We start from the raw sequence: 13,791 nt of genomic DNA, 5'->3' as shown, positions 1-13,791 counted from the left end.
TTCCCACCAGCAGTGTGTGTGTTTCAGTTGCTTCATATCTTCACCAGTCGTCTCTTCAGTCATTTTTATTTTAGCCACTCCAATAGGTGTGAAAAGTTTGGATTTTATCCTTTGGATGACAGTGAGCCAATTAACAGTATAAAGGTGAGGACCGATATGAGCAGGAGTGCTGGCTGCTTGGCAAATACTTACACACACACACACACACACCCTCACCCCACTGCAGGAAACAGTAACCTGAATTTGGGTCTGTGCAGTGACCACACTGGGGCAGCGAGTGGTCATGGGTAAACCACTCAGTCAGTAGTGACCACAATACACATTCAGCCTGCTAACGGGAAAGGGAGGGGGAAAATCCATCATTTGATTGCTCAGTTTTAGAAAGGGAAACTAGGACAGAATGAGGGCACTAAGGGAGAGAAATGAAAGGAATTGTTTAAAAAAAGTTACAGCCCATAGAAAGCCTGGAGCCCATTTCTATTTAAAAGTGCTTTATTGGAAGCCCGTGATAAATGCATGGCACAAATCCAAAAGAACAGCCACTGAAAAATAAGCCCTGCATGGTTTACTGACATATCAAAGAGGCCATTGTGAAGAAAAGGGCATCTTTAAAAATAAGTAAATATTAAATGGGAGAGGATACCTAAGCTGAAGGAATAAGGAGACCTTAAAAGGGAGCGAAATTGGCGAAAGCTACGAATCAGATGACTAAAAAATTCTAAGGAGTGCCAGCAAGAAATGTCAAAGTAAATAGTTGTAGTTTATTTCAGTGCATGAAAAGCAGATCAGTTTGAGAATCTAGGGGCATCAGTTCATTAATGTGCAGAAAGTGTACTGAGGGGATGAGCAGTCAACTGACTCTGACATCTTTGCCTCCATCACACAGATATTTCCCTTTCCATTAAAGTAAAAACAACAAACAAAAAAAAACCCACAACTTTTTATTACGGAAAATTTCAAACATTATCAAATGAACACAAGATCTAATAAATCGCCATCTACCCACCACCGAGCTTCACCAGTCATCAATGTTGCTCCTGTTACATCGACCCCTCTCACCCCCAACCTGATTATTATTTTTAAGTCAGGTTTGAGATCTAATTTACATGCAGTAAAATTCATTCTTTTTAGGAATACGGTTCTGAGTTGTGATAAACAGATAGAGTTGTGTAACCACCACCACAGCAGAGCTATAGAATTTTTCCATCACCGTAAAAAGTTCCCCACGCTGCCCCTTTGTGGTCAATACCCTGGTAACCCATTTTTGGTCTGTCATTTTGCTGTTTCCGGAATATTAGATAAATGGAACCCTACAGTGTGACCTCTTTTGTGTCTGGTTTCTTTCGCGCCACATGTCTTGAGACTCAGCCATGATGTTGCACGTATCGCTGGTTTGTTCCCTTTCGTTGCTGAGCAGTAATCCATTACGTGGCTGTACTACAGTTTATTTATTCGTTTTGATTTTTTTAATACATTTTGGGTAAAATGGACATTGAAATACACAAATCTTAACTCTACCCTTTCGGCAAATGGACACAACCATGTAACTCAACCCCTGAGCAAGAGAAAAGCAGCCCCTGACATCCAGGAACTGGCCTGAGCCTTTCCGCTGGGTCTCGGCATGTTTGAGGTTGGCCTGGTGCTCACAGCGAGGCCTGTCATTTTCCTGCTAGACATAAACGACGTCACCAACATCAGAAAAAGGTCACGTTGTGACTCTGATAAAGTAGACAAAAAAATCAAGACAGCTTTAGAAAGCATCCCTGCTCTCCCAGCTAATATGAGTGACAGCTGCTTCTCCACCCGTCGTAGCTCTAGCCACTGTCATTCCTCCCTCCTTCGAAAGAACATTTTTTGATAATCACAGAATCACCCTGCTTCCTGACAGCAGCCAATCCAGAGCAAAGCCCTGCTTCCTTAACACCTCCCCCAAATCTCCTAACACAAACCCAAATCCTAAAATACTGTATTTTGCCATGTATAATGCACAGGTTTTGCCCAAATTTGAGGGAAAAATAAGGACATGCATTATAGATGGGTAGTACTAATTCTGTATCTATACAAATGTTTTTAATTCTTTTATTTATGCTTATGAGTTAAAAGTGTAACTCTAGAAATCAATAACGATATCCATATGCAAAATAATACTCTGGAATATGATCATCGGTTTTGTTGAACTTAATGAGGAACTTACACGACGACGAAGAGTTCTTGGCCTTTTATTATGTGTAAATATCATAAATGTGTTACCGGTACATAAAATTTCTTGTACCTTGTGTCTGTTCCTGTATTTTGTAATTATTTGTTAGGTAAAATTTTTTGTACCATAATATGTAAAAAAAAATAAATGCTAGGGGCGGCGTTAGCTCAGTTAGTTAGAGCGCAGTGCTCTTGACAAGAAGGTTGCCGGTTCGATCCCCGCATGGGCCACTGTGAGCTGCACCCTCCACAACTAGATAGAACCAACTGTGTGGCCTGGGGCTGATGGGTCCTGGAAAAAAACAAATAAATGAAAGTTTAAAAAATAATAAAATAAATGCTAAAATTCCTTTATAATACAAAAGCAAGTACCTAAATGTAAACAATAACAATTTGAATTGAAAAGTAAAAATGAAAAATTTTTCCCTGAAAGTGTGGGCCAAAAATGTGGGTGCACATTGTACACAGGAGTGCATTATACACGAAAAAATATGGTAACTCATTCTTAACACCTTACTGGGATTCTATGCTTCACATTCCTTGCAATATGTTCTCCATTTCAAGGAGCAAAAAACCCAACCTTGTTCAACTATAGGCATATTCTTAGGTTTTGGCTGGAGGGCACTGACCCCTCTATCAAGACCCAGGACATTTTACTTCCCATAAAATTCTCTCCTGTCTCTTCCCAGTTCATCCATCCACTATCACAGATGGACATATGTGTTGTTTGGCTATGGTGAATAAAGCTGCTGTGAACATTTTATACAAGTGTTTTTGTGACGTGTTTTCATTTTTCCTAGGTGCATTAATTTCCTGTTGCTGCTGTTACAAATAAGTACAGACTAAGCGGCCTAAAGCCACACAAATTTACAATTTTTGTGGTTTGAATTCCAAAGTGCGTCAACATAGCTGCATTCGTCTGGCAGCTTTGGGGAGAATCTGTTTCCTTGCCTTTTCTAGAAGCCACCTGCAATTCCATGGCCCCTTTCTCCATCTTAAAGTCAGCAGGGTAGCATGTTTGAATCTCTCTCTGACCTCTACTTTCATCATATCTCTGTTTCTGACTCTCCTGTCTCCCTCTTTCCCTTATCAGAGCCCTTTTGATTGCACTGGGCCCAGCCAGGTCACACAGGATAATAGTCTCCCCATCTTGAGACCCTTAATCACATCTGCAAAGACCCTTTTCCCATGTAAGGTAATGTATTCACAGGTTCTGGGGATTACAATGGACATCTTTGGGGGTCCATTATTCTGCCTACTATGCTGGGTAAATACCCCCAGGAGTGAAATCACTTGGTTATTAGGTAGATATATGTTAACTTTAGTAGACACTGTCAAGCAGTTCTCTAAAGTGTTTGTACTGTTTTATATTCTCAACAGCAATGTATGCGAGTTCCAGTTACTCAACATCCTCACTGACATTTGATGCTGTCAGTCTTTTTAAGTTTAGCCACATCTAATAGAGATGTAGTGATGTCTCGTTTTAGTTTTTTAATTTGCATTTCACTGATTACCAATAATGTTGAGCATTTTTTCTTGAGCTTATTGGCCATTTGTATATTGTTCTTTGTGACGTGTCTGTTCAAGTACTTTGCCCAGTTTTAAGTTGTCTTTTTTATTATTAAATGACAGGAGTTATTTATATATACTGGATACAAGTTCTCTATCGGTAATATGTTTTATGAATACTTTCTTACAGTCTGTGGCTTTTTAATCCATTTTCTTAAAGGTATTGTGATGAGCAGAGTTTTTAAACTTTGATGAAGTTTAATTTATCACATTTTTCTTTTATTATTACCACTTTCTGGGTCCTGCTATAATAAGAAATCCCTGCCTACCCCCAGGGCCAAAAATATTCCGCGATTTTGTTTCTAAAAGTTTTATGGTTTTATATTTAGGTTTATGATCCATCTCAAATTAATTTTTGTGTATACTGTAAGGTGGGGTCAAGATTCATTATTTTTCATATGAATACGAATTTGTTCCAACATTTTTGTTGAAATATTTTCCTTTCCCCATTGATTTGCTTTGGCATTTTCATTGAAAATCAGTTGATTGTACAAGTGTGGATTGATTCCTGGACTCTATTCTATATCATTTCATGTCTATCCTAAGACCAGAATCACAGTCTTGATTACTGTGATTTTAGAATGTTAAAGTCAGGTGAGTCCTCCAGCTTTTCCTTTTCTTCCAAGATTGTTTTGGCTATTCTTGGGTCTTTTACATTTCTATGTAAATTTTAGAATCTATGTAAAATTTCTATGTAAATTTTACATTTCTATGTAAATTTTAAAATTTCTATGTCAATTTCTAAGGAAAAGAAGCTTGCCATGATTTTTATTGGGATGGCTTTGAATATAGATCCATTTTGGGGAGACTTCTTAACATTATCAAGTATCAAGTAACATGGTACATCTCTCCATTTATCTAGCTCTTTTTCGGTATCTCTCAATGTTTTATAATTTTTAGTGCAAAGTGTTGTTTAATTTCTTACTAAATATTGTTATGGTATTTTAAGTGGAATTGTTTAATTTTACTTTCTACTTGTTTTCTGCTGGGGTATTAAAATAATTGATTTTTAGACTTCTTAATTGAAATGTAATGAATATACAATAAAATGCACAGATCTTAGATATTCAGTGAGTTTTGACAATTGCATACTCCTGTATAACTACTGCCCAAAACAAGAGAAAAAAACATTTTCATCCCCCCAGAATATTTTCTTCTGCCCTTTTCCAGCCAATTCCTTCCTCAACCCTCCTACAACCACTGTCAGATTTCTAGATTAGTTCGATCTATATTTAGATTTTGTATAAATGGATTTATATAGTATATATATATTTTTATGACTAGCTTTTTTCACTTATAATGTTTTTGGGTTTATCTGTAGTGGTATAGGTATCAGTAGTTTTTTATTTTATTGTTGAGTTTTACTCCATTTATTCCATAATAAACCACTATTTATCCATTTCGTATTGACATTTGGGCTACTTCTAGTTTGGGACTATTATGAGTAAGGCTGCCATAAATATTCTTGTGCAAGTATTTTGTGAACATTTGTCTTCACTTTTTTGGGGTAAATACCTAGGAGCGGAATTGCTGGGTCATAGACTAGGCCTGTCTTTAACTTAATAAGAAATTTCCAAATAGTTCATTAGAGTGGTTGTTTCACAGTACAACCATTACACAACCACTGTATCAGTTGCAGTTGCTCCCCATCATAGCCAGTACTTGCTGTTGTCTTTTTTATTTTACTCATTCTAGTGCGTGTGAAGTTGTATCTCATTGCAGTTTTAATTTACAGTTACTTAATAACTAATGATCTTAAGCACGTTTTAATGTGCTTGTTGGACATTTTAATATCTTATTTTGTAAAGCATCTGTTTAATTATATTTTCCTCTTCTTTTTTTTAAACAACAGAAATTTGTTTCCTCACTGTTCTGGAGGCTGGAAGTTCAAGATCAAGGTATAAGTGGGATGGTTTCTTCAGAGGCCTCTCTCCTTGGCTTGTGGATGGCTATTTTCTCCCTGTGTCTTCACATGGTCTCCCCTCTGTGTGTGTCTGTTTTCCCTTTAAAAATATATATTTTTTAATTTTTTTATTTTATTGTAAATTTTAAAATATATTTTGGATACCAGTCATCTAAGATTACATATATATATATATATATATATAATGTTTTCTAGCCTTTTCTATTTTCTCAATGGTGTCTTTTGATGAGCAGACTATGACTTAATGAAATCCAATCATCAAGTTTTTCCTTTTATGGTTTGTGCTTTTTGTAGCCTCTGAAAAGTTTTTGCCTATTCTAAGGTCATGAAGATATTCTCCTATACTTTCTTCTAGAAGCTTTATGTGTCTTGGTTTTACACTTAGGTCTATGATCCCTTCAGATTAATTTTTGTGTGTGGAGTGATACAGAGGTTATGGTTCATTTTTAACCAATGTTTTTAATAAAAATATAGCCACTTATTGTGAAATTCAATAAAGAATTTTATAGTGAACACTTACATTCCCACCACCTGGATTCTAGTATTAGCATTTTACTATACCATTTTTATCACTTATCTCTTCACTATCCATCCATCTGTTCATCCATATATCCATCCACTAATACATCTTATTTTTTAAATACATGTCCAAATAAATTGCAGACAGTAGTACTTTACCCCCTAAATACTTCAGCATGGATATTTGGATATTATCAATTTATAGATCAATATTATTTACACACATGAAATACACAAATCTTAAGTATACTTTCGCACTGTGTTGTGACTATGTGACCTGTGTAACCAAAACTTCTATTAAAATATAGAATTTTACTATACTTCTAGAAAGTGCCCTCATTCCTTTCCATTTAATCCCCATCCTCCATATTCACAAAGCAACCATTGTTCTGTCCCCCTCCCCCAAAAGATTAGTTTAGCATGTTCTAGGACTTCACATAATGGAATTGCATAGCACGACTCTTTTGTGTAAGGCTTTTCCACTCAACATAATGTCTTTGAGATTCATCCATGTTGATATACAAGTATGTGTATCAGTAGTGCGTTCCTTTGGGTGGATGAAAAATATCCTTTGGGTGGGTGAGTAATATTTTACTGTACAGCTATACCACAGTTAGTTTATCTATCCTTCTATTGATGGTCACCTGGGATGTTGCCAACTTTTGGCTTTATGAACAGTCTTATACAAGTTTTTTGTGGACATGTATTTTCAATTCCCTTGGGCAAATACTTAGAAGTGGAATTGTTGGGTCATAGGATAGGTATATTTTTAACTTTTTGAGGACTTGTCAAGCAGTTTTCAAAAGTGGTTGTATCATTTTACATTTTCACCAACAATGTATGAGAGTTACAGTCGCTCCACATTCTACCAACATCTGATGTTGTCAGTCTTTTACATTTCTTTATTTTAAAATTTAGCCATTCTAGTGTATTTCATGTGGTTTTAATTTGCATTTCTCTAATGACTAAAGAGGTTCAACACTTTTAAGGTGCTTATTGGCCATTCCTTATATCTTTTTCTATGAAGTATCTGTTATATATTTTGCCCAATTTTTTTAAAAATTAAATTTTTATGTCAACTATACTTCCACAAAGCTGGAAAAAATAAAATTGAACACTCAAAAAAAAGTAATCGTTTAATTTTGAGATACTTGTAGATTTTAATGCAATTATAAGAAAGACTAGAGAGAGGCGGTGTACCATTTACCCAGTTTCTCCTAATGGTAACATCTAGCAAAACTGTATTTTGAAGATAAAATCTTGCAAAACAATATCACAACCAGGATACTGATATGGACATAGTCAAGATACAGAATATTTTCATCATCATAAAGGTCCCTCATGTTGCCTTTTTATAGCCACATCTACTTCCCTCCCACCCTGATAACCTCCTCATCTATGGCAACTCCATTTCTATAGTTTTATTTCACAAATTATATTAAATGGAATCATACAGTATGTAAGCTTTTGGGGATTAGCTTTTTCAGTTGTTTTCTTTTAGCTTATAAACAACAGAAGTTTATTTCTCACAGTTCTGGAGGCTAGAAGTCCGAGTCCGGCACGGTCAGGGTCTGTTGCAGATTTCTCATTGTATCCTCACCTGGTAGAAGGGAGGGATTAGCTTTATTCACACAGCATAATTTTCAGAAGATTCATCCAGATCGTTTCCTGTTTCAATAGTTGGTTCCTTTCTGTTGCTGAGTAATATCCCATGGTTTGGATGCGTCACTAAATGCACCACAATTTATTTAACTGTTTGTTCATTGAAGGACATCTGGATTGTTGCCAGTTTTTGGCTATCACAAATAAAGCAGCTATAAACATTTATGTACAGGTCTTTTCAAAAATTTTTATTGGGGAACAGTGTGTTTCTCCAGGGCCTATCAGCTTCAAGTTGTCCTTCAATCTAGTTGTGGAGGGCGCAGCTCACTGGCCCATGTGGGAATTGAACCAGCAACCCTGTTGTTCAGAGTTCGCACTCTAACCAACTGAGCCATCCGGCTGCCCTATGTACAGGTTTTTGAGTAAACATAAATCTTCATTTCTCTGGGAAAAATGCCCAGGAGTACAATTGCTAGGTTATAAGGTTGCATGTTTTTAAGAAACTTCCAGGCTGTTTTCCAGAGTGACTGTACCACATTACATTTCCACCTGCAATGTCTGAGTGATCCAGTTTCTCTGCACCTTTGCCAGCACTTAGTGTTAGTCCCTATTGTTTATTTTAGTCATTCTCATAGGTTTGTTGTAAGATCTCATTGAGGTTTTAATTTGATGGCTACTGATATTGAACATCTTTTCCTATGCATTTGCCATCTGTCTATCCTCTTTGGTGAAATGTCTGTTCATGTCTTTTGCCCATTTTTCTAATTGGATTTTGTTTTGTTCTATTTTTTGACTGTTGTGTTTTGAGAGTTCTTTATCGAGATACTAGTTCTCTGTCAGATATGTGGTTTGCAAATATTTTCTTCTAGTCTGAGCTTGTCTTTTCATCTTAATAGGGTCTTTCACAGAATATTTAAATTTTGATAAAATCCGATTTATCAATTTTTTCTTACATAGATCATGTTTTTGTTAAGTCTAAGAAGTCTGCCTAGCACTAGATCTGAAGATTTTTCCATGTTTTTTTCCTGAAAATTTTATGTCTTACATTTAAATCCATGATCCACTTTGATTTGCTTTTTGGATGAGACTTGGGCTGAAGTTAATTTTTTTGCTAATGGATGTCCTAGCATCGTTTGTTGAAAAGGCTATCTTTTTGCTGAGTTTAAAATTAGGTTATTTGTCTTTTTAGGTTAATTCTCTTCATGATGTCTTTTGATGAGCTGAAGGTTTTAGTTTTGAGGAAGTCAAATTTATCTATTTCCGTTTATGGTTATTGCTTTCTTAACCTATCTACCTTTTAAGTCATGAAGATATCTTATGTTTCCCACAAATGTCTTTAGGGTTTTAATTTTTATGTTAATGTCTATGATCCATCTTGAATTAATCTTTGTATATGGTGTGAGGTAGGAGACATGGTTCATTTTCTCCCTATGGGTATCCATTTATTCCAGCGCCATTTATTTTAAAGTCTGTCCTTTTTCCAGTAGATTGCCCCAGTGTCTTTGTTGAAAATCAAATAATCATATAAGTGTGGGTCTATTTCTGCGTTTTCTATTCTCTTCCATTGATCTATTAGCTTGTCTGCACTCCATTATTTCACTGTCCTGATGACTGTCACTTAACTTAGGTAACATAAATCCTCCAAATCTGTCCTTTTTCAAGATTTTTTTGGCTATTCCATATCCTTTCATTTGCATATATGTATGGAAATAATCTGATGGTGTTTTTAGAGGAATTGTGTTGAATCTACATATCAGTTTAGATAGAATGGATTCTTTTCAATACTGAACAAGTCTGAAATGTGAGATTGGCAAGAAACCAATGACAACATGTCGTGCAGGGCGTCCGGCGGGGTCTCTGCTCCTGCTCCCCACAAGAGAATGCAGGATATGGTGAGGCCAAAAAGGAACACCCACGGAGCCATAGATGGGGGAGTCATACCACTATATTCTCTCTGGTGGCATCCGCCTCTCTGCAATCCACTCTTGTTAGCTCAGCCACCATCTTCTTGCTAGCCCCCATTTTTTTGCTAGCATAGCCATGGCAGTTATATTAGTGCCCAGTGGCTCACTGGTTACCTCTGATGGCCAACTAGCCACAGCTGATGGCCAGCCAATCACAGTTGATGGCCATTTACTACCTGAGCCAGCACTTTTCTATGTGAGGCCGAGAGCCTGGAAACTACTCTCTGGGGCTCTGTCCTCACACAACACTATGTGACAAATAACATCATAAAGCAGGACAAACCCAGGCCAACAGGAGGCATAGAGACAGTTAGGGAGGGCTTCCAGGAGGAGGTGCCTTTTAATCTGAGTTTTGAAGGATAAATATAATTTGGCCTCTCTCTGGATGGGAAGGGAGGGACAATGGAGTATGTGAGGGTCTTGGAAAAAGAGCCCTCCAGACAACAGGGAAGCACGTTCAAGACTTGGAAGGTTGTCCAGAGGTTCAAGAAACTGTAGGTAGTTCAGAATGACTACAGGGTAAGGTTAGCACAGCCAGCTCCAACACGGTCTTGTATCTCCTGGTAGAATTTGGATTTTAACTTCAAAGCACAGAGGAACAACTATAGGGTTTTAATCAAGGCCATGACTTAGATCTACATTTGTGAAGGATTCCTCTTGCTGCAGTGGGTGAATGGGATTGAAGGGAGGTCTGGATGGGAGCCAGGAAGAGGCAAGAGGGGCAATCCTAATGAAGTAATGTCAGAAAGGAGGGAATGTCAGTAATGTCAAGGAGGGAAGGGTCTGGGGTTGAGGAAGTCAAGAAGGCAGAAACAATGGTGTTTTATTATCAGCAGGTGGAAGGTAAGAGATACATCAATGACTCCCAGGTTGCTGGCTTAGGCACCTGAATAGATACCTCTTTACTGTGGTCATAAGGAAATAGGCAACATTTTACATATTAGTTTTTTTGCACAGGACTTCCAGAGAAGCATTTCAGTGGAATAGTATGTTAATAAGTATAGGGGTTCCCCCTTTATCTGCGGGGTATACGTTTTAGGACCCCCAGTGGATGCCTGAAACCACAGGTAGTACCAAACTCTATATATACTATGTTTTTTCCTATGCAGTACAGACATACCTTTTTACTTAACGGAAGCACTTTATGGCTTTTCTTTGGCATATTCAAATTGCCAGTATCACTACAGTAAGTCCTCCCTTAAAGTTATCGATAGGTTCTGTGACTTTAAGTGAAAAACATATAATGAAACCATTTTACCGTAGGCTAATTGATATAAACGAGAGTTAAGTTCCTTTGGCATCTCAGCAATGATAGGACGTTATTCAAGGACCTGCTGTATGCTTGCTCTTTCAGGCCATTGTCAAGTAAAAGAAGGGTTACTTGAACACAAGCACTGGGATACCACAAGTTGATCTGATAATCCAGACAGTTACTAAGTGACTAACAGAGGGTAGTGTATATAGTGTGTAGACACTGGACAAAGGAAAGGCCAGTGCAATTTAAAACTTATGAACTGTTTATTTCTGGAATTTTCCATCTAATGTTTTCCAAACGTGGTTGACTGTAGGTAACTGAACCTGCGGAAAGCAAAACCACAGATAAGGGGGGGACTACTGTATAATTTTTCTTTATGAATTTAAATTTAGTATTTCCCCATTGTCTTCCAGGAAAGGTTGGGATCCCTTGGTTGTTTCCTGAACAAGGGAAAGTAATTATTACTACTAAGGCAAGGGATCTTGGAGTGATCTTATCGGCTCTTGCAACTAAACAGGCCCATAAAAAGCTGGGGAAGGAATTAGAAACCAACAGAAACCTCCATCCATCTATTCAATCAACATTTACTGAGCTCTTATTTTGGACAAGGCCTTGTGCTAGGAGATGGAGATATGAAGGTAAATGATACAAGACTGCCCTTAAGGAGTTTATAATCTAACTTGCTTACTATCTTTACTCTTGTGTACCAAAACCTGAAATGCCATTTGCAATTCTCTCAACCTTAAGAAAGTGGCAGATAGTACAGTGTAGCTGCTGGTGTGATTGTACTATAACTTTTCTGTGAAGGCTTTGGCACCAGGCAGTAAGAGCCATAAATATGTTCCTAACCCACTGGATCTACCTCTGGGAATTTACGAGGTGTGATCAAACAATACCGTGAATGTTTAAATAAAAAAGAAAATTATTACAGTAAAAGACACATTGCCATTAATTCCCCTCGCTTATCCCATAATTCTTGCCACTTGCTGAAGTGGTTCTGGAAGTCCTCTTCCATGAGTGTCTTTAGTTGCACTGTTGTGGCTGCCTCGATGTCCTGAATCATTTTGACTTTGGGGAAGAACCAGAAGTCACACGGTGCCAGATCCGGTGAATAAGGTGGATGAGGACACACCGTAATGTTTTTGTTTAACAGAAATTGCCATATACCAGAAACGACGTGTGACATGGAGTATTGTCATGATGGAGGATGATTTACAACACACTTTAAAACACACCTTCTCTCCACTATAGCTCACACCCGACTGACTGCACTTAACAAGTTGAAACTTGTCACACACTGTTACTAAGGTTCAGTGCGCTGCTTCCCATATTGAAGATCCCTGCCTTTCCATTGGATGCCACTTAGCAGCAGCATTCACCGTATGTTTTGATCACAATTGAAAGGCTCCGTGTCACACATCGCTTCTGGTACAGCAATTCCTGTCAAATAAAAACATTATGGTGCGTCTTCATCCACCTTATTCACCGGATCTGGCATCATTTGACTTTTGGCTCTTCCCCAAAGTCAAAATGACCGTGGAAGGTAAACGTTTTGAATCCATTCAGGACATTGAGGCAGCCACGACAGAGCAACTAAAGACATTCATGAAAGAGGACTTCCAGAACAGCTTCAGAAAGTGGCAAGAACCATGGGATCAGTGTGTTTGAAGCGAGGGGAAGTATTCTGAGGGGGATTCATGGCAATGTGTCTTTTACTGTAATAATTTTTTTAAATTTAAACATTCACTATATTGTTTGATCACACCTCGAGACAAGGATTTACGTACAGGGATGTTCATTGCTGTTCTAAAGAAACAGAGGATAAAACTTAAGCTTCTAACAACGGGAAAATGATAAAATAATTGATGGTACAACCCTATGATGGACTATTAGGCAGTAATTAGAAATGGTATTTTAAAAGACTTAATGACGTGGGGGGAAAGACCAGGGAATAAAAGCATGATACAGATCTCTACAGAATGTGCTCAAAGACATCCATGATTTAGTATTTTTAGCTCTCTGTATTTTTCAAATTTTTGACAATGTGCATGTTATAGTATTTTACAGTCAGAACTTCTGTTTTCTTCTTTTTTATTTTAAGTTAGAGACACAATAGCAAAGGAGAAAGCTAGAAAGACATCCAAAATGACCGAGATTTTGGGAATTCTGTTATGACAAATGACTGAAATTAACTGAAACGTCAATAATAGCTGCAATGTACTGAGTACCTACTATGTGCCAGGAGCCAAGTAGGTTTATTATTTCTCGTTCGTAAAGGTAAATGATGTAATTGAGATTCCAACCTATGTTTGTTTGGTTTCAAATTCTGATCATTTTTTACTATGTTAAATACAAGCAAATTTAAAAAGGGTAATAAGCAATTCACAGACAAATCCTACACAGGATTTTCAATATGTTTAGGGCATTGGCATGACACTAGGTTTGGTCTGGGCTGCTAACATTCATATGCTTACTCCAGTTTTCCTTGCTCAAGAGTGTCTGGCTGTACATCTTTCCTTGGAGAATCTGTTTGATATCTTCAATATATACTCACTTATTGCTAAAAACGATGGTGCCTTATAATTTGCATTATGTGTGTACATACACAGTCACACACACATACATATATCTTCCTTTCTGATCTTCGTGTTTACATTAAGCGGAAACATATGCTTTATTGCACGAATAAAGGATTTCAGGATAAACATTCGTTCTTTCTAATGGACTAGATGACCCCAGCCCATAAGACTTCCACCGCT

General features: G+C 37.4%; 1 long non-coding RNA gene across 1 annotated transcript; it reads right to left on the bottom strand.

Annotated features, from left to right (window-relative positions):
* Nucleotides 1-927: 927 nt before the first annotated feature.
* Nucleotides 928-12,504, bottom strand: LOC109450957 (uncharacterized). Its single transcript, XR_012496541.1, has 2 exons — nucleotides 7,742-12,504; nucleotides 928-2,491 (listed from the first exon to the last, which is right to left on the bottom strand). It is a non-coding gene; the product is annotated as an uncharacterized LOC109450957 (long non-coding RNA).
* Nucleotides 12,505-13,791: the final 1,287 nt, after the last annotated feature.

Source organism: Rhinolophus sinicus, linkage group LG05 (genome assembly GCF_036562045.2).
Source record: "Rhinolophus sinicus isolate RSC01 linkage group LG05, ASM3656204v1, whole genome shotgun sequence".
Lineage (NCBI taxonomy): Eukaryota > Metazoa > Chordata > Mammalia > Chiroptera > Rhinolophidae > Rhinolophus > Rhinolophus sinicus.
Note: the sequence above shows the minus strand (reverse complement) of the source record. Positions and strands in the feature narration are given on the sequence as shown.